The sequence below is a fragment of the Macaca thibetana genome, chromosome 3, assembly GCF_024542745.1.
Source record: "Macaca thibetana thibetana isolate TM-01 chromosome 3, ASM2454274v1, whole genome shotgun sequence".
NCBI classification, from domain to species: Eukaryota; Metazoa; Chordata; class Mammalia; order Primates; family Cercopithecidae; genus Macaca; species Macaca thibetana.
Window position 1 is genome coordinate 35,740,200 of NC_065580.1, and position 26,659 is coordinate 35,766,858.

Below are 26,659 nucleotides of genomic sequence, written 5' to 3' on the forward strand. Positions count from 1 at the left end.
CCCAGTCTTGTCTAAGCCCTCACGATAATCTAGGCCTTTTCTAGCCTGCTTCTCCAAATTCTTTCAGCCTCTGCTCATTACCCAGTTCCAAAGCCACTTCTACATCTTCAGATATTTGTTATCAAAACCCCACTCCTGGTACCAATGTTCTATCTTAATCTGTTTTTCTGTTGCTTATAGCAGAATACATAAAATTGGGTAATTTATAAAGAAAAGGAACTTATTTCTTATAGGTATGGAGGCTGAGAAGTCCAAGATCAAGTGGCCACATCGCATGAGAGCCTTCTTGCTGGTGGGGACTCTACAGAGTCCCAAGGTAACTCAAGGTATCACACACCAAGGTGGCTGACTGTGCTAGCATGCTAGCTCAGGTCTCTTTACCTTTTCATATAAAGTGTCCAGTTCCACTCCCATGATAACGCATTAACCAATTAATTCCTTAATCCATTAATCCATACATTGATTAATCTATTCATGAGGACAGAGCCCTCATGATCCAACTACTTTTAAAGGCTCCACCTCTCACTACTACCACATTGGGGATTAATTTTAAATGAAAAACCATAGTACAATGTCCAATGAGGAGGTAACAGGGGGAGAGAATGAAGATATCTGTAGGAATATAATTCCAGGCAGAGGGAGCAGCAAGTGCAATGTCCCAAAGACCAGAACATATTTGGATTGTTTGGTGAACAGGATGAAAGCCCATGAAGAAGATAAAATCTGAATGGTGGAGGCTCTGAGGTGCCAGAACACTAATATAAAGACTTTGGCTTTTATTCTGAGTGAGAATGGGAAGCCAATGGTAGGTTTTTGAGTGGAGGAGTGACAGGTTCTGACAAATGTTTTAAAATTGTCTCTCCAGTCACACTGTAAAGAATAGGCTGAAGGGAGTTGGAGGTCCGGGCAAGAGTAGAAGCAGAGAGCCTCTAAGGAGGTAATTGCAAAACTTCAGTCATAGTTGAAGGTGGCTTGGACCAGCATGAGGACTACACAAGTGGTGAAAAGTGGTCAGATTCTGGATCTGAAGGTAGAGCTGACAGGTTTTACTGATGGATTAGCATATGACAGATTACAAAACATGGTTTTGTACATTAATGCACTGTTTCATTTAACTCTCCCAACAACGGTAAGTAGTGGTTGTAGCACTTACTTCATAAGAGGAAGAACTGGTGATCTAAGATCCTAGTGTGGGTATAGGGTCTAACTGCCTTAACAGGGTAGGCGTGGGGCCTTACAGCTGGGTGTCATTATTCCCAGCTGTCTCCTCCTATTAGGAGCCTCTCTCTCCAAGAGTTCTTTTAAATCCATTTTTATCCCATGCAACAGCTTTCTAAGGTCATGACAAACATCTTAGTTCAACTCACAGTGACTTCATATTATATACACATTCCATTATCATTTGAAGAATTTTCTAGACTTCTTACAGAGTAGCTTCACAGTGTCCTGGGGAGACAATTCAAACTGCTTGAGATGGCTCACCAGCCTTTTCGTCATTTAGTGACAGACAATTTCTGCAGTTTCATTTCTGGCTAGACTTCCTAACTTTACCAGATACCTGTAACAAACACACACACTAATTTGTTATACTCACAAATTTGCCTTAACCTTATTAGGTGTATGTTTCAAGTTAACACAAAAACTCAAGTATGTATCTTCTGATCTGGATAAATAAAAAGAACAAAATATGGCAATGGACCAAAACAGAAATTACTAATTTGTTCTCTCAGAAAATAGCTATTAAAAACTCAGATATTCCAAAAATGTCCTTTTTGATGTTGTCTTTGTCTTCTCAATATAAAAGAAATTTTGCTTTGTATATTTAAAGCATCTCTAGAACAGGGGTGGTGGGGAAGAGACATGCAGTCAGATTTTTTTCCTTGAGCATAATTAAACAGCATGATGCTGATTTTTCCCCTCACTCTCATGGTTGAGGAATAATGAAAATTAACAGCATTTTTATTGAGATCAAACATAAAATGATTCCAACTTAGTACCTTATAAAGTCAAGTTAATTTCCATCCCTGGGATAAACAGGCCCTCAAAGTCCTGTGAATGAAAACTCATATATGATCTTTGGCAATTTTGTTCACTTTAGCCCCTACTTCCTCTTTCATAAAAGCAAGCACACTATGGGAGGGGTAATTGTTTTGTCTCCAGACAACCTTTCAGCTCTTTCTGTGATTCCGAAGCTCTAGTGCACCATGAAGGGAGCCCCAGAAAGCTACTCTCAGGCTTGGATTTTGGCATGCAGGAAACCATTGTCCCTGAACTCTCTTGGCACCAATATAAGGCAATTTGGGTGGATTGATTTCATCAGGAATTAGGCTATAATGTATTTTAGTATCTGTACCCCCAGGGAAAGTAGGAGAATGTCTCAGCTCCTGATGATTATTATCTATGTGGATGATTCTCCATTTTTTTCTTTTCTTCTTCTGTAAAATAATGAGTCTGAGTGGTTGGCTTGAAATTACATGGAAGGCTTGCACACAGGCTTTTTGATCACTCAGGTCTTGATGTGGTTCCTAAGCAAAATTAAGTAGACTGTTGCTCCAGTACTCTGTTTTTGTTAGTCTATACATATATAAGTCACTTTTGAAAAATGAAGTCTACATTAGAATCAACCAGTGAAAAATGTTTCAATCTCAGTGGTTCTATAATAATGATTCTAAAAGGAAAATACAACTGTGACCTTCTGGGACAAATCCAATAGAGTACTAATTTTAAAATGTATAAAATTAATAGATTATGGAGACATGGTCAGTGAATTATTGAATAAAACAACTATTTCTTACTCTATAGTAATCATTTGCTGTAGACTCCATTTATTTGTTTCTCTGTTAACAGTCTCATGAAAATGTAAACATTCCTGAGTAAGGTAAACATATTAGGTTATTATCAACCACAGTAATTGTGGTAGGTTAAATTATGTTCAAAAATATTTACATACTGGGTTTGGCATGTGATTTGTTTAAGACTCACGGTCGGCAGGATATAATCCCTTGACTTTGGGCTCAGCTTTGTGCCCTTGATTTGGCCAGAGGAACGTTAAAAGATGTGAAATGTGATTCCATGATTGGCCTTGATCTCTTACATTGCCATGCTTTCCCAAGGAAGCTGCTGTCCCTTCAGTCTTGACTCCATAATGACATAAATGCAGAATACCAGAGCTCAAGCAGCAAAATGTCTGGTCTAGGCCAGTCTATCTTCAGCTGACCGGTATATACATCAGCATCTGTTTTAAGTCAATATGTTTCTGACTAGTTTTTATATAATAGCTAATAAAATAGGCACTTATTGGTTCAAGGTGCTATATATTCATTTCTCATTTAATTCTTAACTCCCACCTTTGGGCTAGCTATTAATATGCACATTTTAAAGGAAGATATAGCTAATGTCAGAACCTACATGTGACTACTGCCTTTTATGACTCCCAAGCCAACACTCTTAAATCATTTCAAGAGCACGATTTTAGTATAAAAGTATTCATTAAAATTAATAGGAATTTTGAAACTGACTGGCTCCAGTATTCATGGCTGGCCTTTTACCATCCTTTGGATTTCAAGAAGGTTTATCTGACTTCCTTGAAGCGCCCTTCTATTATTTTCACTCTTGCCTCCTTGTATGTTCCTTCAGAGCATTACCACAGTTTATAATTATTTTACTTATTTGCTTTCTGTGCATATCCATTACTAAATGCAATTCCTCTAGAGTAGGGGTATGTTTGCTTACTGTTTTATCCTGAACATCTAGCAGTGTCTGGCACATACTAGGTTCTCAATAAAGATTTGTAGAATGAATACATGAACAAATGAGTGAGAAGGACAGGGATGTAAAGAATAGGCTGGTGAGTGGGGACAGCAAACCTATGCTGGAACTGGTGAAAGAGAACTCGAGCAGCTAGAGTTAGAGTCAGGATTTGAGGAGCCCACAGCATATGAGCGAGGGCTGCAGACATAATGGGAGGAAAGTCAGAGGTAAACTTTGCCCACTTTACAACTATAAATGGAGCTTGCCTAGGGTACTCAAAGGTTTTTATTTTCTTGAGAAACATAAAGCCAAAATATATTCAATAGAAAACACATACTAGTATAGGTATGGAGCCTTTTTGATTTGAAATCTATCTTTTGTGTTTTTTTTTAGGGTTAGAAAAACATGTTAACAAAAGAAACAAAAAGGCAAAGAAATCTCACAGTAATTCATGCAAAGGGAGCAGAGGGTTACCCCAAATAAGACCTCCAGTGAACTGTTTTCTCTGTCTGCTGCATTCATACAGCATCCTCATGAATCTCAGGAAAGGAGGTCAGGCTGGAGGCTAGAACATTAATGAGCCTTGTTGGTAATTTTCCATGGTGAAGAAATAATAAATGTATCTTACAGGTGAGAAATCCAAAAAGGTCTTAACAAGATGAAGTTGTGACTAGGTTCTGGGAGAGCTGGTTTCATGCTGGAGTAGTGCAATATCTTTAGGAATTTTTTTTTTTTTTTTTTTTTTTTTTTTGAGACAGAGTTTCGCTCTTGTTGCCCAGGCTGGAGTGCAATGGCGTGATCTTGGCTCATGGCCACCTCCACCTCCCGGATTCAAGTGATTCTCCTGCCTCAGCCTCCCGAGTAGCTGGGATTACAGGCATGTGCCACCATGTCCAGTTAATTTTTTTTTTTTTTTTTGTATTTTTAGTAAAGATGAGGTTTCTCCATGTTGGTCAGGTTGGTCTCAAACTCCCAACCTCAGGTGATCTGCCTGCCTCAGCCTCCCAAAGTGCTGGGATTACAGGTGTGAGCCACCATCCCTGGCCTAGGATAGACTTTTAAATCTGACTGTTTAAGGATATAAAAACACGGATACTCAAATATTATGTTTAAAACTAAACCTTGCTTCTTGATATGGTTTGGCTGTGTCCCCATCCACATCTCATCTTGAATTATAGTTCCCATAATACCCACATGTCATGGGAGGGACCTGGTGGAAGGTAACTGAATCATGGGGGTGGTTACCCTCATGCTGTTCTCATGATAGTGAATTCTCATGAGAGCTGATGGTTTTATAAGGAGCTTTTTCCCCTTTTGCTCAGCACTTCTCTTTCCTGTCATCATGTGAAAGACATATTTGCTTTCCCTTCTGCCATGATTGTACGTTTCCTGACACTTCCCCAGCCATGTGAGTCAACTAAACCTCTTTCCTTTATAATTTACACATAATTTTATAATTGCACATAAACATGCAGCAAACTGAGAAGAAAAAATTCACTGTGGGTCTGACAAGTAGAGGAAAGCTCCAAGTGTGGATTCTTCCACTGGCATGTGCCACCATGGGCAGTCCTTTATAACAGTGTGAGAATGGACTAATACACTTCTATTACCTAGACACATAAGTCATTAATTGTTAAGTCCAAAACATTGCAGGTATGCTATGTAAGGATACTAGTTAAGAACAACTGTTTCTTCCTTTTTTCTCCTCCGATACAAGTTGGTGTTTCTTGAATCAGCTAACTTATTGATTGGTCCAACAGATGTTATTGAGCTCCTACTATCTTAGGCACTAAAATATATGGTGGTGATTAAAGAGGTAAAGATTCCCAACCTTATGCCATGATATGCTGCAATATAAGTTTGGAGTATGATGATTTAAAAAGAAATAAAGAAAAACAAATAATATTTTAGAATGTGCTTGTGACTATTTTTAAGCATAGGTAATTCATGGTATGATATATTCATTTGCCAGTTCCTTATCTTGATTTTCCGATTTCATCATAGCAATGATGTTAGGAGGTTGGTTATTATCCCCATTTCATAGATGAAGAAATAAGACACAGGAGTTTAGGAAACTGCCATTGTCAATAAGCTAATAAATGGAAGCTTCAGGACTCCAACTGTTCCAGGACGGATCCCAGAGTTTATGCTATACCAAGTCATGAATTAACTGAATCTGAAGGAACAATACTACTGATATCTGTGAGAGACCTTCCAGTGTTTCTTAAGTGCATCAGGAACCCTCATCCCTTGATCCCTTGTACATGTGAATCTCATGAAACAAGATGTCCTGCCCTCTTTGCCTGAAATGGTCCCTAAGATTCATCCCAAATGCACACCTCTAGAAAGTCTCCTTGGTCTTCCCTGGTCTGGATTCATACCCTTCATCTATATTTTATTCACTCCTTGTGCTTCTATCATTTACCTTCAACACAATGTTGTTACTACATATTTCATTGCATCTTTTCTCCAGAATACATACAGCTTGAAGACAGAAATTATGACTTTGTGGTAGTTACAAAGAAGATTCTTAATAAAAGCCAGTTGCGAGGATTACATGAAACATTACCAGATGGGTACCATAAATGATTAATATTTGGAAAGATTTCCTGTTTTTGTCTCTCCAACTTGATTTTTCTAACATTCTGTGCACCATCTCCTAAGCTTTATTCAAACTAGTCTTTCCTTCTGGAAGCCCTCGAGGCACTGGTCCACCTGCAGGCCTTTCCACCTAGTAGTTTCCGTGCCAGGAGTGCTCCCCAGCCCTGCTCTGTTCATAGGTGGCTTCTTTGCCTTGTTCAGTCTTCAGGTAGGCCTTGTCTGACTTTTATAAGCTCCATCTTGCTATTATATTTCAGTGCAACTATGTTTCTTGCACACTAAGTCAGGATAATTTATTGAGATATTAATTTGGGTTTTCTTTTTCCTTGCAGAGAAGAATCTAATTTAATGACAGTTAATGTCTTTCATTCTCTTTATTTTTCTCTCCCAGGCTTTTGGAAGGTTTAATTTTAAGGAGGAAATTATGCCAAGTACCCCAGAGGGGAAAGCAGAGAGGATCATACCTCTGAAGTGGGGAAGAGAAGATGGAAGAGAACATTTTCAAATATTGGGGAAGAATAAGAGTATGAGTCCACAGGCAGTGGGCCCTGTGTCAGTTTCCTGGGAGTAATTCAGGGAAGATTCAGAGCTCCAGTGGTCAAGGCTCAATACTGTGTACCTCGGAATGCCGGACCCTTGGAACTGGACTCATTGCTTTAGCTAGAAGTCCCAAGTGTATGTGTGGGTAGTAGTCTAGAAGACTTGGCTGGGCCTTCATCCAAATCCTCTGGGTACACACCCACCTGAGGGCCAGGATAACATCTTGAAAGATTCCAAACAATCATCCTCCTTCTATAAGTATAATCAAAATGTTTTTTGAAATGACTCAAAATATCCTGATATTAAAATATCAGACATTCGATCACAAGATTCTAGATAGTTAAAAATTGAAGCTGAGTTTCTCTCTCCCTTTCTCCCTCTGCCATGTGACCTTCCATTGCTTGTGCCTTTAGTATATCCTCAATCCTATTAAATATCCCATCTCCCAAACATACATTATATACCAGGACACCTATACATCCAAGGGAGAGAATCTGAAAACCAAGTGAGTGATGGACAAGAAGGGCCATACCTGTACTTTGGAGGCTGTGCACTGAATGAGTCTCAGATAGTCTTGTGTAGTTTAAACTGTAACAGCTCTGGTTCCACAAGTAGTTACAAATGAGGGAGGTAGGCAGTGTTTTAAAGCAAATGGCAGGAGTGCCTAATCTGGTTGGGGGTATAGGAAAGATTTCCCAGAAAAGGAAACATTTTACTTCAAGTCGGAAAAAATGAGCTGGACGTGGTCAGGAATAGAATGAGAATGTAGGAGAAGCTGGATAAAGTTTTGTTTAGGGGCTGACCTAAGGGTACGAGTTCCCATTTCTTTTCATTATACATTTATCTAGACCTTACTATATACCATAATCTATATAAAGAATTGATTGTACACAGGTAAAGAATAAAGATTTTCATTCTTATCAAGAAGTTGTGCACAATAGGGAATTTATAATGCTCAAGACAGAAAGTTAGGGGATGGATGTAGGTAACTATTTGTTTTCTTGTATGTGTTTATTTCTTCTGAATTTGTCAGTTGGTCCCAGTATCACCTGCCTGGATGCTCTATTCTTTACAAATCATTACAGCATTGACATGTTCAAGAGCTGAGATGCTGCCATGAGTACAGTATGTTATGAGCTCTATCTCTAACAATGGGATGACTATGTGCGTAGTGGCCTTAAAACCAGCCATTATCCTTGAAAGCTTTGCAGTTGTCCACAAGGGAAACCCAAAGAAAGGCTGCTGATGGAGGACCATAATTTCAACTGTACTATAGGTAAAAACAATTCCGGAACATGGCTTTCCATCAGTGGGGTCAGTAGATTGACTTACACAGACAGGGAAAACATTTTGTTACAAATAAAAAAATCTGAAAACCTACATTTTGCTTTTGATGACAATCCTTAACACTGGAGGAAGAAGCTAGATCTATTTCTGCAAGAAGCTAATAGGAAAACACAAGTCATCTATCTCTGATTTCCTTATAATGGGTCTGCAAATATTTTTTCGCTCCATAGAAAGCTTCAACTAGCCCCCAGGACAGGACAATTGTGGGGAGGAAAATTGTTTCCCCCGATGTTTTAGCAATGATGTCGAAGATAAGAATCTGGGAAAGAGACAAAAGCTGCTACTCATTTTCTCTCCTTTTTGTTGTGTTGATGGTGTTGAGATTGTAGTCAGGACAGAATCAAGGTATAGAGAGAGGGAAGGCATTTTTCAAAATTTATAAATTACTAGTTAAAATGAAATGGCCTTTTGGCATTTCACTGAAGTAGGCCATTGTAAAAAAAAAATCATTTGTTTTCCTTTCATTTCTGGCATTGTAAATGAATAACCCCTTTAGGAAAATTGTATATGGAGACTCAGAGAATTCATTGCTCCATTCATTCAATGTGACAGGAATGAAAATGATTCTACAGAAAACAAGGCGAGTATGAGTCAATTGTATTTTTTAATGCTCATAATAAAAAATATTCCAATGTCAGCTTGATATTATCTCTTGAGAAATATTTATTAAACCCTCGTTGTGTTTTGTGCTTAAAGCAACAGAATGGGAAGATAGGAGAAAGGAGACTGGAATAAAGACAAAACTAATAAGACCCCATTTGGTGTGATCCTATTCTGTTTCTACTCTAACTGGAGAGTTACATGTCAGTGCCTTTTTTTCAGGATCTGGTCTTCACCATCAGGGAGACATTTAATCTAAAAGAAGACCAGAAAGACAAAAAATATGCAGGAGGTATATAAAAGTAAGATAGACATACCTGGATGCTTCTAGATAATATCGTGTAGGAATGCCAGAAATCTGGCAATGCTGACTGTGGAATTCACCACTTGATTTCCCAGATGCTTTGGACAAGGTTTTCACTTATAAACAAACCATGCATAAAAATCTTCCCATGACAATAACACCAACAAATAAGTAGCCGTTAACAATCACTCATTTCAGAGTTAAAAATTTGGTATTGTAGCTTATGCTAAATAATAAAATCATAGGCAATGTTAACTTCTGGCCACCTGTTAAGTGATTATATCTTTAAAACCAGTTTGGAATTAAAGAGCACAGGGCTATTAACTTGTACCATTGGAAAAAGACTCCCTAAACACATTTTTTTATGGTAGGGTGATCATACGTCCTGATTTTTAGTGGGCAAATACAGAATATTTCTGCTGCTGCAGCATAAATATTAAAGGACTCTGTTAAAATCTCAAAAGTATCCCAATTTGGATGAAAAATTGTATCTACTGATGCGTCATGATGACTATCATGAAGCAGTCTTGATTTGAGGAAGGTAGATCATTTTGCTCTCCAACTGAGTTGTATTTATTGAGCAACCCACTCTCAACTCAGTAATAATAACAATAGCAGTAATTTCAGCAAATGGTATTTTGTGATTTTTCTGTGTTGGGTAATATACTGGGCACTTTACATGCATTAGATCATTTAATTTTCACAACAACCTTATGGGTAAATAATATTATTGCCATTATATAGTTTTTCTTTTATTATTATACTTTAAGTTCTAGGGTACATGTGCATAACGTGCAGGTTTGTTACATATGTATACTTGTGCCATGTTGGTGTGCTGCACCCATCAACTCGTCAGCACCCATCAACTCGTCATTTACATCAGGTATAACTCCCAATGCAATCCCTCCCCTCTTCCCCCTCCCCATGATAGGCCCCGGTGTGTGATGTTCCCCTTCCCGAGTCCAAGTGATCTCATTGTTCAGTTCCCACCTATGAGTGAGAACATGCGGTGTTTGGTTTTCTGTTCTACCATTATATAGTTAAAAAAAAAAAAAGAAAGAAATGGAAGCATACAGCACTTAAGTGACTTTCTTATTGTCACACAGATACTATGTACTGAACTCAGTGTTCAAACATTATGGTTCCAGAGTCTAGTTTGTTCTGTGAACAAGAACCTTACATTGTATTAAGGAATGACATAAGCACAGGAAATAGAAAACATGGGATAACTAATAAGAAACCAAATGAATTGTATTGCCTATTTCCTAGTTGTTGTTGTTGTTGTTGTTGTTTTTCCATCTATGGAGCACAGTTATTACAAGGAGTTTAAAAATTATACAAAAAGGCATCGTCTATTGGTTGAATAAATAATATGCTTTATATCTCTTCTGCTATTCTTTTGTGATTAACAAATTATATCTTAAATCAAAGGAATATAGAATTCAAAATTGTTTTTCTCAAACCAAAAATATTTTTGCTTGAAAACCCTATGTTTTCAAGTTTATGTGTGGCTAGAGGCAAGGAGGATACCAGCAAATCAATAAAAGCTGGATAAATAAATGACCATAGAGCAGCAAGAGTCGAGGTGAGGTTGGCAAGAACTGAGCAAATGTATACATGATTTTTTTTTTTTTGAAACGGAGTCTCTGTCACCCAGGCTGGAGTGTAGTGGCACCATCTCGGCTACTGCAAGCTCTGCCTCGCGGGATCACGCCATTCTCCTGCCTCAGCCTCCTGAGTAGCTGGGACTACAGGCGCCCGCCACCATGCCTGGCTAATTTTTTTTTTTTTTTTTTTTTTGTATTTTTAGTAGAGACGGGGTCTCACCGTATTAGCCAGGATGGTCTCGAGCTCCTGACCTTGTGATCCTCCCGCCTTGGCCTCCCAAAGTGTTGGGATTACAGGCGTGAGCCACTGCACCGGGATTCAGGCCTGCCCAGTTGATATATAATATTACAATAGCACTCAGGGCTGGAACGTAGGAGCAGACAAGGCTGGTGATGCATTATTAGAGATTGGAATGCCAGTATATCAAGAGTGGTGAGTGTGGGACAGTGGCAAGAAAAGGACTGAAGGAGCCAATCATGGAGTAACATATCTAAATTGAGTAGCTGGAATCAAAAAAGATGAAATGAATGACGGATGAGAGAGCTGAAAAGCAGACTCACAGAGTATGAATGGATGTTAAGAAAAACCTAGGTAAGGAGTTAATAGTGGTGGCCCCATTTGGGGAAGCCTCAAATTCAGGATTCTGGGGATAAAATTGTGCCTTTCATGGTAGGATCTGATATTTGGCGGGTGGCAAACAGCTGATATGAAATGAAGATGAACAACGTCGTGCTACAGAAAGGAAGTAAGAATAGATACTTCAGAGATGTATTAGAAGATTAAGTGAGCTATGTATATGAGTGTTTAACACAATGTCAGACATACAGTAAATGCTTAATAAGTGATTATTCAACAAATGCTACTGAATATGTCACATGTTGATATCAGAGTATCAGATTAGCATGTGTGGTGATTAATTTTATGTATCAACTTGACTGGACTAAGTGATGCCTAAATAGCTGGTAAAACGTTATCTCTGGGTATGAAGTGTGTTTCATACCCAGTGAAGTGTCTATGAAGGTATTTCCAGGAGAGATTAGCGTTTGAATCCATAAGCTGAGTACAGAATATTCACCCTCACCAATGTAGGCAGGCATTATCCAATCCATTGAAGGCCCACATCGAATAAAAAGGCAGAAAAAGGGCAAATTATCTTCTCTTCTTGAGAAGCTGGTACATACCAGTCCATTTCTCCAGCCCAGACGTAGAGTTCCTGCTTTTTGAGTTTTTGGACTCCAATACTTATAACAGTGTTTCCCTATCCACCTCATCCACTGCCGCCACATTTGGTCTCCAGCTGACTTAAACCACCAGCTTTACTGATTCTTCAGCTTGCAGGTGGCATATCATGGGATTTCTGATGCCTCATAATCATGTGAGACAATTTCCATAATAAATCTCCTCTTAAATATCTGTATGTATCTTGTTGATTCTATTCACTGGAGGACCAAGACTAATAGAGATTTTGGTTCTGAGAGTGATTCTAGAGGAACAGAAGTTTAAGGATGAGTTTTGTGAACCAGTTTGGGGGCTCCTGGAATTGGCTGTGGTCTGATTAGATTTGAAGATGTTAATGATTCTATTTCCAGTAGTAAAGAGAGCACCAATAGTCCATGTCAAGAATTCTTTACAGAGATACACAAAATATCTTCATTGCATACTTCCAAATCAACCACTTACAAGAGAAAAGGAGTATTCCAGTATTGATTTTACATCAGTATTTTAGTTACAGTATATCAGGAAAAGAGTAAACATCACTCACAGATTTTACTCTCTTTTCTAGGGAATGAATTAGTGCATTTCAGTTGTATTCAGGATAGTAGCATTATGTTAAGCAGAACTATAACCTTCTTATGGCCTTTATTTGGAGATTAAGTGTGATTTAAGGAGATGCATACATGTGCCAAGTTGACAAGGGGTAAACTTAATTAAGTTTGCCACCCCATAACAACCCCATACAAGAGGTGGTTAATTTTATATATCAACTTGACTACACTAGGAGATGCCAAGATAACTGGCAAAAAATTATTCCTGGTGTGTCTGAGGGTGTATATGGAAGAGATTTGCATTTGAATCAATAGACTGAGTAAAGAAGATCTGCCCTTCCCAGTGTAAGCAAGTATCATCCAATCTGTTGAAGGCCTACATAGAACAAAATGGCAAAAGGAGGACGAATTCACTCTTCTTCGCAGCTAGGACATCCACCTTCTCTGGCCCTTGGATGTCAGAACTTCTGGTTCTTAGGTTTTCAAACTCCAGGATTTACATCGGTGCCCACCCTGACCTTACACCTCAGTGATTCTCAGGACTTTGACTTTGGACTGGGAGTTATGTCATTGGCTCCCTTGATTCTCAGGCCTTCAGACTCAAACTGAATTACACTACTGGATTTTCTGGTTCACCAGCTTGCAGATGGTAGATAGTGGGACTTTTCAGCCTCTATAATCACATGACCAATCCCATAATAATTCTCTTATCTGTCTACCGCCTCCCTCCTCTGTCTCTCTTTCTCTCTGAAACGTTATTATCCTATTGATTATATCTCTCTGGATAACTCTGACTAATACAACATGGAATTTAGAGATGTCAGGATAAGGTTGGAAAGGTAAAGAGGAAAAATATAGGTGAGCTGTTGAAGACATGCAGGAAACAAACTGGGTCTAGCAAGAGAGGACAGCAGAGCAGGCAAGATATAGTAACCAGTCATGGTAGTAGTGGTCAGGAAAAAATTTAAACAAGTGGTTGCTTGAAAAGGGAAGTAAAAACTTTCAAAGTACTCACAAAATTCAGAGGGAAGTTTCCTTCCTTCTTTTCTGCCATTGTTGTAATTCACTCTCCCAGACTGCTTTGAGTAACACATTCAACCTTTTAAAGCCAAATTTTATGTGTTTTGAATTATAGATACTAAAAGGTAAACAGTGAGAACATCTATAATTAGTTTTAAGAACAAATGAAGGAAGTAATTTTTGTTCATTTATATTCTTCATTGTTTTCTGGATGTTTGTGATCATCCTCTGCTCTCTTTGCCATGTTCTTAATTATTGTCAGAATGATGAAAGAGCTTAATATCACAGGTGTTGACAGTAAACAAATCTGTGGCTTCAGAAAAGGAAGTTCCAGTCTGAAGACAAATTAATATTTACAAAAGTAGAATAGATATTGCCTTATAGAGAGAATAGCAGATGTGATGCTCCAGAGCCCAGGTTCAGCACATTTGATATAAGGAATGGCTTCCATTCTGATTCTAACAAGAACATTAATTGTTCTCCTCTTGCTTTGTGTCTGGTGTTATAGCACAAACCTTGCTCCCTTAATTAGATTTTGGAGTATTTAGAAAGGGCCCATTCCTGATCTAAATTCCTTCCCTTGGTGATTTTATTAGGTTTTATTTCAGCAGCCTGGAGGCAAAAAACCATCAACCAGTCAGCAAGTAATACAGCATCCCTACTATGTGACTGGCTTTGTATTAGGTGCTCTCTACAAGCGTACAATTGAACTGAGGAGGCAGAAACTATATATACGAAATAGTAGGAGAATAATAAAGGCCCAACAGTAGAGTTGACTCTCAGTGCCATAGAAATTCAGAGAAAGGAAAGATCAGTGTGGGCTAAATAGCCAAAGGTTTTTATATTATATTATTATCAGTAACTATCATTATAACAGCAACAGTTAGCATTTATAGAACATTAAGTGCCTACCATATGGAAGGTACTATGCAAAGCACTTTGTGTGCCTTCTCTGATTTAATACTCAGAACAACCCTTCTATGGTTTGTTTTTACAAAAAGAAAACAGCATTACCATTATTATTCCCATTTTATAAATGAGGATACTGAGTTTTAAAGTGGTTGTGTAATATAACCCTGGTCACAGAGCTAGCAATGCCAGAATACGCATTTGAATGCAAGTTTGGCTGGCCCCAAACTAGTACACATATTGCTAAAATATACATTGGCTTAGCTTTATAGCAGGATGCAGTACATAATGTCAGTCTTTAAAAAATATGTGTAGATTCCAATAGGCAGGGAAGAAGAGGGAGGGCATTTCAACAGAAGAAATGGCACATACACCATCCTACAGACAGGAAAGAGTGTGATATCTGGGAGGAGCTGTGGAAAAGAGCATGTCAGTGTAGGAAGCTTGTGTCCTGAAGAAGTATAAAGCTTGGGTAGATCCACTTTGCATGGCTGTGCACTGTGAATCAGCACAAATCAAGATGTAGAGCAGAAAGCTGTCAGATATATGACAAGCAGTACTATTCAAGAAATTAGAATAATGTTAGATAGCAAGAACTTTACATCAAATTAGATAGCCAAGACACTCAGATACATAACAGTCAGAGAAATGGAATAAGACTAGTCAGGGTAGGTCGTTTGTTCATTCACACCCTCCCTTCATTCATTCACAATGTTGTTCCTGATTCAAAGCAGCACACTAGGCATTGTGTGAATTATAGAGATGAAAAAGATGGGATTTTTTCCCTCAAGAAGTTTGCAGCCTAGACAGGAGTGAGTTGAGTTGGAATTGTTAGAATATAAGAGAGTTAGGAGAAGGTAAAAGAAGAGAAGATTTTTGAAGAAATACTTAAACATTCTGAGTGGCCTGAAGGCTCAAAGTAATAATTTATTCATTTATTGGTTTAATGACTATTTTTGAGCACATACTGTATGCTAGGTGTTAGGTGAAAATGGAGTTTTGTCATAAAACTTACATGTGGGTAAAGGATAGACATGAATAAGATGAGTTCACAGATGAATGTAAAATTACAAGGTCAGGGAAGTCCTCCTGAGGAAATAAATTGAGATTGAGGAATAAACAGGAATTAACCAGACATAGAAGGGAGGGAATATCATTATTGTCACAGGCAAAGGAAAGGGCAGGCGTACTGGAATGCTGTATTTGGGGTGGAAGCATGGTAACTATAAAGAACTAAATAAAGAGCAGAGCCACTGAAGCACAGGGACTGATAGCGAACATAATGTATGAGGAGGCTGGGGTGTGAGCTGGGGGAAGATCAAGCAAAGATTTACAGACCACTGGGCAGTTGTGTCTTTACCTTAAGGGCAAAGGAAAGTTAGTGAAGAGGGTGAGAGGGCAGTGGTGGATCAGATTTGCACAGTGTGGAGAAAGGATTGGAAGGCACCAATAGTGAGTTCAGGAAGATCAACTGGGAGACAAAAGGTGATGGTGGTAGTTTAAAAGAGGGTTGTATTGACAGTGTTGATGGGGTGAAGATGCAAAGGTACAACTGGATGAATTATAATGCATTCTCTGAGGGGACTATGTTCTGGTAGAAACACTATGGGTTTAGTTGAGGTATCTTGGATAATCCATGGAAGAATCTCAAGCAGTCACCGAACATGTGTTTCTTGATCTGAAGGAGGGTTCTGAGCTGGGCATATATATTTGTGACTCTATTATGGAAGATCCACAGGATTCCAGCCTAATTCTAAAAGTGGAAATTATCTTAATGAAGGCCCTTGTCTCAGTGGTCCAGCCACTATCTGCCTGAGGCCAAGATTCTGCCCAATATATATCCTCACCAATCAAGGATAACTGTCTGTGCTATTGATGTTTAGGGGTAGTAGGTAGGAAAGGCATATTAGAAACATTTCTACCATAATTTGATCTAAGAAACATTTAATGAATATCTGTTATGGATGAGGACTTTTACTAAACAACTCAGGAGTTGAAATTTGAGGTTTGGGATCTCTCCTGTTGTTAAATTATGTGAAATCAATGTGTTTGGTTCTCAATCAGTAATCAGTGATGACAAAAGCATGTAGGTATGTTTTTTATTATCTTTATAACCTATCTTCTTCCTAAGTAGAGGAGAGGAATATCAAGGCAATGAAAACTCGGGTCAAAAGGATAACCAATATGCCAAGACCCTGAGAAATCACTCTAAGCAAAGGCAAGGGAGTTAGGAATAAAGAAAAGAGATGGATAGTTGCTTGTACAAGATTTGTCCAGGCACTATATAGAAGATTATATTTAGAAATGCAGTGCTCATATGCACAGAGATTTCATGACCACTCTGCCTTCTTTATTGGCATTTTTCATTAGAGTACCATTGATTTTAATACTCATGCCAATATACAGTATATTTCCATGTAAGGCAGAATTCCTGTAAGGAATTTGAAATGATAGAACAAGTGTCTTCAATGCCAGTAACAATAGCATATATAGTATTATTTGGAAGAAAACATGTACCTGATAAAAGACTTGTGTTGAGAATATATAAAGAACATTTACAACTCAATAATGAAAATAACAGGTAAAGTAGAAAGACAAACATCCTAATTTTTAAAACTAGACCAAAGATTTAAACAGAGACTTCAAAGAATTTTTATAAATTACTAATAAGCACATGAAAATATAATTAACATCATTATTCTATAGGGAAATGCAAACTGTATCAAAATACAACTACACACCCATGAGAATGATCAAAATTTTTTAAACTGACAGTACCAAGTGCTGACAATAATGTAAAAAGCTGGAGCTCATACTCTACTTGTAGAAATGCAGAATGATTCAGCCACATTAGGAGACAGTGTGATTGTTTTTCATTAGGTACTTTCCAGATGACTCAGTAATCCCACTTTTAAGTATTTACTCAAAATAAATGAAAACATATCCACAAGAGAAGTGTACGAAAATGTTCATAATAGTTTTACTCAAAATAACCAAAAACTGGGAACAATCGAAATGTTCATTAGATGATGTCTGGATAAACAAGTTGCATCTGTAAATGTAATACTATTCAGTAATAAAAAGGAAAGAACTACTGTTACATGCAACAGTGTGAATGAATCTCAGAGCCATTATTGCTACATATAAGAAGCCCAGCACAAAAGGCTATTGTATGATTCCATTTGTTATGAAATTCTGGAAAAGGCAAAATTATAGAGACAAAAATCAGATTAGTAGTTATCAGGAGTTGGAGGATACAGGGAGAGGACTGACTGCAAAAGGGCATAAGAAAACTTCAGGGTGATAGCTGTTCTGCCTTGATTTGGTGCTGGCTATATGTCTGTACATATTTCACAAAGTTTATCCAAACCTATAGTTAAAATGGGTGAATTTAATTGGATTCTAGTTATACTTCAATAAAACTAATTGTTTCTAAAAAATAAAAAAATAAAAGAAGGGTACTCTTGGTATAAGAATAGACAAATTCATCAATGAAACAAAGTATACACCCAGGTGTATATGAAAATCAGTATATGAATGATTAAGGTAGTATTTCAAGTAATTGAAGATAAAATGGAGTATTTAACAAATGATGTTAGATTAATTACTAGTGAATGAAAACAATATCTAAAATAAAAGCCCTGCCTACTCCTGATATCAAAGTATATTTTTATTTGTATATATTTAAACATTTAAAAAGTAGAATGAAATAAAATTAAAATTTCCTTTCAGGGTATACACATGTGTAACAGAGCATCCCCATAATCCTCAATATTTAAAATAGCATATAGCCAATGACCAGGAACAAAAAATGATCACTCATGCTTGCTGGACTCACACTGGCCAGGTGTCAGAGACCAGTACAAACTCCTCAGCCTGGCCTCCTGGCCCTACACTACCTGTCCCTTTTTGGAAAAGTTATTATTTTCCAAACTTCTGGCTTACTTTATCCTGCAATGTACTACACAATTCCTGGGAAAAAGAAAATGTCTCTAAAGAATGCTTTGTGTTTCCTGACTCTCTTCCCGATTATGCCATTCTTTCCCCAGGAGTTCTGTCCATTTCTCCTTCCTAAATCCTACTCATTCTTCAGAGCTAGCTTTACCTATTGTTTTTGCTAAAATTCTTCCAAAGTAATCTAATCCTCAATCTTATCCTCTGAATTCTGAAAGCATCAACTATCTGTGAATTTTAGCACTGTATTTTTAGTATATATATAGATAGATATATATGTATATTTGATTTTAACATATGTATATTTGATTTTAACATATGTATACACATGCACATGTTGTAATATGATATAATACCCATATGTAATTATTGTAATACTTTGTATAAGTTACTATATAAACAATTCTTGTAATTATTATTATTGCCATTGGTGTTTATATTCTTCCTACTCAACTGCAATTGCTTTCACAGACGTGACTGATACCTTAACCCGGCATTGTTTTTGTGTCCTTAGATAGAAAGCCTCAGTGTGTGTTTGAGCGGAAGGAATGTCAGAATGTGTGGGCTTTGGCCTGAAGTAACCAAGCTTTAGGGGATAACTTGCAAAAATATGGAAATGCCTGAAATGCTTTGTTTATTGCAAAAAGGACAAATAGCAGAAATAGCAAGTCAGGCAAACAAGAAGTTAGATTATGGTCCTCAAACCCAGAAGAAAAGAAATATCCAAAAGTTAGGTGCTGGGAAAATAGTATCTGTGTAAGGTGCTTTCCTATAACAACCAATGTCCTATTTAAAAACTATAAAGAAGTGTACTGAAACCCAAACCTCTTGTAGTCTGGTGTTGAGAGGGAAGGGATGGAACAGAAGAAAGAAAAGGAGGGAACATAGGGAGAGGTGAGGGAGGAAGGAAGGAAATAATAGAGGTTGGCCCAGTCTTCAGAAAATTTGTACCTTACAGAGCAACTGGGAAAATGAGTAGCACTTATGACTAAGATGTCTGAGCCTGAGGGTTTGATCCCTGGAAATCACAGTCTTAAGAGGAGAATTTCTGAAACCTGGGGGCAACAAATAAGTGAAACATTGCTGAAAATAATGTAAAACTTTGTTATTACCCTTCTGTGCCCACTGACTATAAAAAAAGGATCAATATGAAGAGTTATGGTTTTTAACTTTTAAAGTCCTAAGTTTAAAAATGAAGTGGTAGAATCCACACATTGCAAGAAACTTTTGAGTAAAAATATAATAGTTGTATTGTGAGGTTCTCTGAAATACAGATAGAAAGTCCATCAATATTTCAAAGGTAAATTTTTCTCTTTGAGCATGTTTAATGAGAACAGAATTATGTCTAGCTTATACATCACTGTATTCCTGTACCCAGCCTAGTTCCTTATATTTACTACATATACTCAAGACATATTTGCTGACTGTGAATGAACGAGTCAAAATTGACTCAGGATTAGTATGTGGGCCTAATTTACTTGAGCAGTCAACCTACAGAGCAAAGTCTCTGGTAGGCTACCTTCACAGGAGGTGATGATCCTATTGGGATATGAAGAAAGTGAGAACTATTGATCCAGTGAGGTCCATGTCTGCTGATAGTTTCAACCTCAAAGGCTGTCCTTGTTTGGACTCAAGGATCTGTTAGATAAGTCCAGCTCTCCAGTATGAGAGCTTTATCCACTCAGCATAACCTCTAAGAAGACTTGCACTTCCCCTGGTCATTGTAGTCTCCTTGTTAATAAAAGTTGCTGTCTCCTTGAAAGCCTCTGATTTTCTTCAACAAGCTCTTTCACCTGACAAATTATAATAACCAACATTTATGGAGAACATATTACATGCCAGGGTTGTCTAAGGTGTAAAACACTATGGGGTAGATTCTTTTCTAATTATATTTTATGCTAGAAGTGTAAAACCCTTGAATCTGGATTAAAGGATAGAGCAAATCTGGGACTTAAAACAAATGCATTTTTTAACATGATTGACTTATAATAAGCAGTTATTTTATTAGTACAAAAATAATACAGTCATTTTTATAAGTCATATGACATTCAGCTTAATATAGACCAGGTGTTATTCTAAGCACTTTAACTTAATTGGTTCTCCCAATAAGCCTATAAGTTAAGAAATAATATTATCTTCATTTTTGACAATAAGAGTGAGTAACCTACCTGGGGCCACATAGGTCTTAAATGGAGAAACTAGAATGTAAACCCAAGAAGCTTGAAGTAAGGGCCTTCACTCACCACTACCATGTACCATAACAATTCTGTGTACCTGTGCTACCCTTCACCTTTGTACCATGAGTCATACAGCTGTGAATACCTGCTCCACGCAAGAGCCAAACTTGGAAACAATAAGAATAGAAAACAGAGAAGGGATCCCACAGGGCAAAGCAAGCAGGCTCCAGGGTACAGGAAGTGAGCAGAAAGTGAGACAAAGTGGGCAGAAGGTGTGGATTCTCTTCCTTGTCATTTGCAGGTGAGAGGATAGGCAAAGGCAATTGGTGAGGACAAAGGTTAGATTGCCAGGAGGTGATAAATAAATAGAAACTGAGAAAGAAGAGAGCAAAAATACTTTTATGAAAACTAGAGATAAAAGAGATAACTAGAATGTTAATTTGAAAGTGTAGTGAATAGAAAGTGGGTTTGAAACTCGCAAGGTTCAGGGAATAACAGGGGTGAATTAAACATGTATGTAATCAAACAGATTGAAAATGCTAGAAAGAGGGAATAATGCATAGTATGAAGGCCAGTGGTGAATGTGGTTGTTTTAGAAAGGAGAACATATGTGTCATCTGCCAACATTAAAGCAGGGAAGTGAAGAGGTGAGAATATCGAACCATTTTTGAAGTGAAGAGTAAGAAATCTATCTTCTCAATATAACCTTATTATTGAATACCTGGAGCTATGCTTTATGGATACAGGGTTTTACTATATATAGTTCTACTAAGAAAAATAAGCAACTCATCTTCAAAGACACTATACAGGCCGGGCGCGGTGGCTCACGCCTGTAATCCCAGCACTTTGGGAGGCCGAGGTGGGCGGATCACAAGGTCAGGAGATCGAGACCACGGTGAAACCCCGTCTCTACTAAAAATACAAAAAAAAAAATTAGCCGGGCGCGGTTGTGGGCGCCTGTAGTCCCAGCTACTCGGGAGGCTGAGGCAGGAGAATGGCGTGAACCCGGGAGGCGGAGCTTGCAGTGAGCCGAGATCGTGCCACTGCACTCCAGCCTGGGCGACAAAGCGAGACTCCGTCTCAAAAAAAAAAAAAAAAAAAAACAAAAACAAACAAACAAAAAAAAAACAAAGACACTATACAATGAAATAAACACACCAAAAATAGACCGTTTTTTCCTCATGTTGAGGGATCGTAATATTAAATTTTCCTCTGGCTTCTAAAACATTACTCGCCCCTTGCATTCTTTCCTTCAGCATATACAGGACTTTTTATCCAAGTAAATGATAAACTGAATCTCTTGCTTCCTCCTCTTTCCTTCTTTTCAGAGCTAACCATGTCACCGAATCCATTGGCTCATTACTGACCCTTTGAGACACTGCAGTCTGACGTCCACCCCCATGTCCTCAGTGACCAAATGAGGTCACTCACAACTTCCATCCAAGGACACATCCAAGGACTATTCCTGTTGTAACTCACCCTGTCCTTGATCTCATCCTCTCTTGATGGTTCTTCTCCCATTTCTCTGATGGACCTGTGTAATTCTCGTATGATTTTCTATTCCATCTGCTCACTAAAAGCCAGTGTTCCCTAGGGTCCTCTTATAGGTCATAATATGCAACTTTCTGTATATATTAGGAACATAACCCAAAAGAAAGAAGCTTGAAGAGGAAACTAAGTTGTCTAGTTTCTGTAAGTAGAAATATATGCTAAACAAGAAGAAGAAGGGACAATGTTGGGATGATGAAAATTCTGGGAACTTTAAATTAAATAAGGTAAATTTAAAATGATTAGAAACCAAAGATAAAACTGTCACATAAAGACGCAGAAAGTTAGGACAATTTTTGGCACTTTTGTGTGACTGAACTGGAGATTATGGACAAGGCTGAAGAGTCTAGGTCTGTTCAGTTTGGGTCAGAAGACCTGATCAGGCTTCCTGGTCCACACCAGGCTAATGTTGCCACAGAGGTCAGTAGAGACTCCAAACTCCCTCTAGTAATGACCCCTTCTGAAAACTAGACTTCTTAAAGATGCTGATAAAAGCTATATTCTATATTGCTAGGAAGAAGCATATATTCACATAGATATGAATTCACAAAGTGTACAGAATTTTACCCTAAACTATGGAAAGCTCCAACTTTTGCAGGCAGGCAGAATGCCCCACACGTTAACAAGCTTATTTGTACTTTGTCCAGAAGTCCCTACTGATTAAATCATTGCAGTTCTTGGAAATTGATTTTTGAAAAAACTGCACTTTGTTCACTTGTGTTCCTCTAGTTACTATCCTATTCAGCTGCTCTACATTTAGGGCTAAAAAGGAGACAGTGATTGTCCTATTAACATATGTCTGCCTGATCTGTGAAACTCTGACATGTGTTTGGCTTCAATTCACAATAGATCTCAATTCAATTACTCTCTCACAACCAAATACTTTTGGAAAGCTTTCTCTATGACTGAAATACTGTTGTATTATCCAAGAGGGAAAAAAGGATATTTAATTTTGTCAATAATAGATCATTATATGTTTCTCTCACTCAATAGAGAATGCGTTGGTATAATACATGGAAGTCATTGTCTTTATTAGGGCATTCCCTTCTCACTCATATCTGAGGAAAATACGGTCTGGTGATAACAAGTACTTACTTCAATAACAAATGTTCATCTAACCACTCATTCAAAAACCCTTTTTTCTGTACTCACCAAAATGCCTGCTATGCTAGATCCACAGGCTACGAGAATGAATAAGAAAAGTTCTTTCTTTCAAAGGGCTGAACCTCCTAGCAGACATAGACATGCATATATTTAATACATGATAAGGACACAGTATAGTAATCAGTGGTTGTTAACCTTGGTTTCATATTAGAAACACCAGGGAGACCTTTTAAGAAATGATGCTGGGAAGAGGTTCTGGTTTAATTGGTCTGGGGCAGTGTCTGGACATCAGCATTTGTTAATGACACCCAGGTACATCTAGTGTGTAGCTTCTGTCATAGAGGAAAATACAAGGCACTGTGAAAGCATTTAGCATTTACCAAGGACCTAAAATAAATGTCTGGGGATGCAATCCCTGAATTGATTCATTCAATGAAGGAATATCAAACTGGAGAGAAGGCTCTCCCAACCAGATGCATCAGCACATGCAATAACATGAAAATGTGAGGGCATATAGTGGGTTCTTCACTCTTTCACTCAAATACTTACTGACCACCTTCTATATCCAGGTACTATCCAAGGACCTAAGATCTAGGCCCCGTAACCATACAAAAATCACCCTGCTCTCATACAAATTATAGTCTGATGATAAATACTGACATTGTACCATTAATTACAATAATGTTTACATTACAATTTTGAGTATTTCTATAAAAAAGTTCAGGAAATAGGTTCTAGTTGCATCAGAACCCAGTCACTCTGGTGGGCCAGGAAGTTTTATATGAGGAACTGATATTTAGGCTGAAACTTGAAGGATGGGTAGGAGGTGGTCAGTAGAAGTGGAAATGGGACACAGAGAGTTGCTGGCAGAGAATAGTTTTGCAAAACCTTAATGAGGAATGCATGGCCAGTGGGTGCTCAAAGCACAATGAGTCAGGGGAAAGTGGTGGAGGGTGAAGAAGGAGAATGTTTCCTTGGGTGGTCAGATTTTCCAGGAACTTGTAGGCTGTGCTGAGTCCTGAGTAGATCACATGCTGCACCAGTGACACATCTGTAAGTGGATCTCTTGGTAGTTAAAACAGTATTTTCACAAATACCTCAATGTCTGAAATATAGCCCTGTCTTTTAGATAATGTTCAAAGATGCTAGTTGACTTGCCCAAGTTTACACAGCTTAAAATCAATCTGCAGAACAAAGATTAGAGCCCACGCCTGGTGACTCCATGTCTGAGCCTCTTGTCATCATATTACAGCTAACACTTTTGTTTATTACACTACTTATATGCAACTAAGGAAAGATTGTTTTGGTAAATCTAGACTCACTTGTCTAGGTTTTATGACAGTACAAAGATGTCTGGAGCACTTCGTTGTTTGTTTTTATAAGAATGACAGAATCAAAAGATGAAGGGCAGATTTTTCAGGTCATACAACAGTAGCTAGTCAGAACTGTCTAGATGAAAGGAATCTATGAAGACAGATCTTTGTTCAGAGCTGGAGGGACCTCATTTACTCAAACTGCTTGTGAGAGGATATGAACACTTATGCTCCTTAGGCCCAAATGTGAAGAAAAGAAAGCCTTCTTGTCTAAATTTTTCTGATGAAAAGGAGCTTTGTCAAAGGTCCTAAGGACGCTATGGGAGCACTCAGGAAGCAGGCAACACATAGGCAGGCCTTTACACTGCTCCAGAGCCTTACCCTGCCTGTGTATCTTGGCCAGGGGCAGGGGTAGGGGCTGGCAAAGCTCAGGGGGTGGTTACGGAGCCGCACCTGCCAATCAAAAGCTGCTTCCACTTTGCCCAGGATCATGTTCACTAGCTGCCAGATTTCTGATGGGGACAGATCAGAGCCACAAACTCCCCCAAGTGACCCTTCCAGGAAATTTACATAGTGTTTGCCCAAGTGGAAAAGATTCATGTAGATGTGGGACAAATAGCAATTAATCTTTCTTGTCACTTTCTAACAGTTTGGATTGGATAGACTGTAGCAGCGATCACCTTAAAATAATGCAGAGATAAATGTTCTCTATAGACACTACATAGGGACACAAACCACGCATTTAAATAAGTAAACCACTGAAGAGCCAACCCCTAACTAGATAGAACTAAATACCAGGAAAAGTAACATCTGGTGACATGTTAAAAATGTCAAACTCTTAAATATTTCTATCTATATTCTAAATTTGCAAAATCTTAATGCATATCTATTCCAGAGAATAGAAGCCAAGTACTTTTACATGTGGGTGAGCATCTCAATTCCTGGAATATAGCCAACGGCTTCTGAAATACATGATGATGGCGCTTGAGCGAGCACCTGGGTGAGGGCTGGCTGGACTTCCAGCTCACCGGCCCTTGGCCCACGCCCGCTCCACTTGCACAGTCCACGTAGTGGGTGGATGTGTGGCAATGCGTGTCTGCTCTGCAGCCCACCATAGGGTCTGCTGCCCTGAAGGCCACAGCAGTGGTGATTTTTCTTCATGGATGGGGAAATATTGGGCACAGATGGGCAGAGACTTTGCAGGTATCAGAAGTTCATATCAAATGTATCTCCCCACATGTGCCAATTGTGCCCATGACATTAAACATGAACATGGCTATGCCTTCTTGGTTTGATGTTATTGGGCTTTCACCAGATTCCTAGGAGGAGGAAACTGGAATTAAACGGGCAGCAGAAAATGTAAAACCTTTGGTAGATCAAGAGGTGTAGAATGGCATTCTTTCTGACAGAATTATTTCGGGAGGATTTTCTCAGGGAGGAGCTTTATTTTTATGTACTGCTCTTACCACACAGCAGAAACTGGCAGGTGTCACTGCAGGTGACTGCTGGCTTTCACTTTGGGCTTCCTTTCCAAAGGGTCCTATTGGTGGTACTAATAGAGATATTTATATTCTACAGTGCCATGGAGATTGTGATCCATTCGTACCCCAATGTTTGGTTTCCTTATTTTTTTCTTATTGTTTTATATTGGTAAATCTAGCCAATGTAAACTTTAAAACCTGTGAAAGCATAATGCACAGTTCATGTCAACAGAAAATGATTAGATGTCAAGCAATTCATTGATAAAATTCTACTTCCAATTGATTGACTTCACTAAGAGTCCTTGTATAGAAGTACACCAGCAGTATTGTAGTGGAGTATACACTTTTTCCAATGTCTGCTCTTCAAACTTCTAAAGTTTTCAGTGTTAAAGTGTTTTGCAAATACATACCAGTGACACCTTATAGGAAATTTATCCTATGTCTCATGAAAAATTAAGGATCTTTTAAGCTTATGTACTTGTATTCTTATAATATAGCTCAGAATATACTCATATTAAAATAGGCGAGGTAGCTAGTTTCTTTTTTTGCAAATATAATTCACCAAAGTAATGAAATACTACAGTCAGATTTTTTATTACATCACTTGAAAATTGCTGATATGCTTAATGTAAATTTG

At 38.2% G+C, this 26,659-nt stretch overlaps 1 pseudogene; it reads left to right on the forward strand.

The window, feature by feature from the left end:
- Positions 1-22,451: 22,451 nt before the first annotated feature.
- On the forward strand, positions 22,452-26,309 carry LOC126950809 (acyl-protein thioesterase 1-like; annotated as a pseudogene).
- The last annotated feature ends 350 nt before the right edge of the window (positions 26,310-26,659 follow it).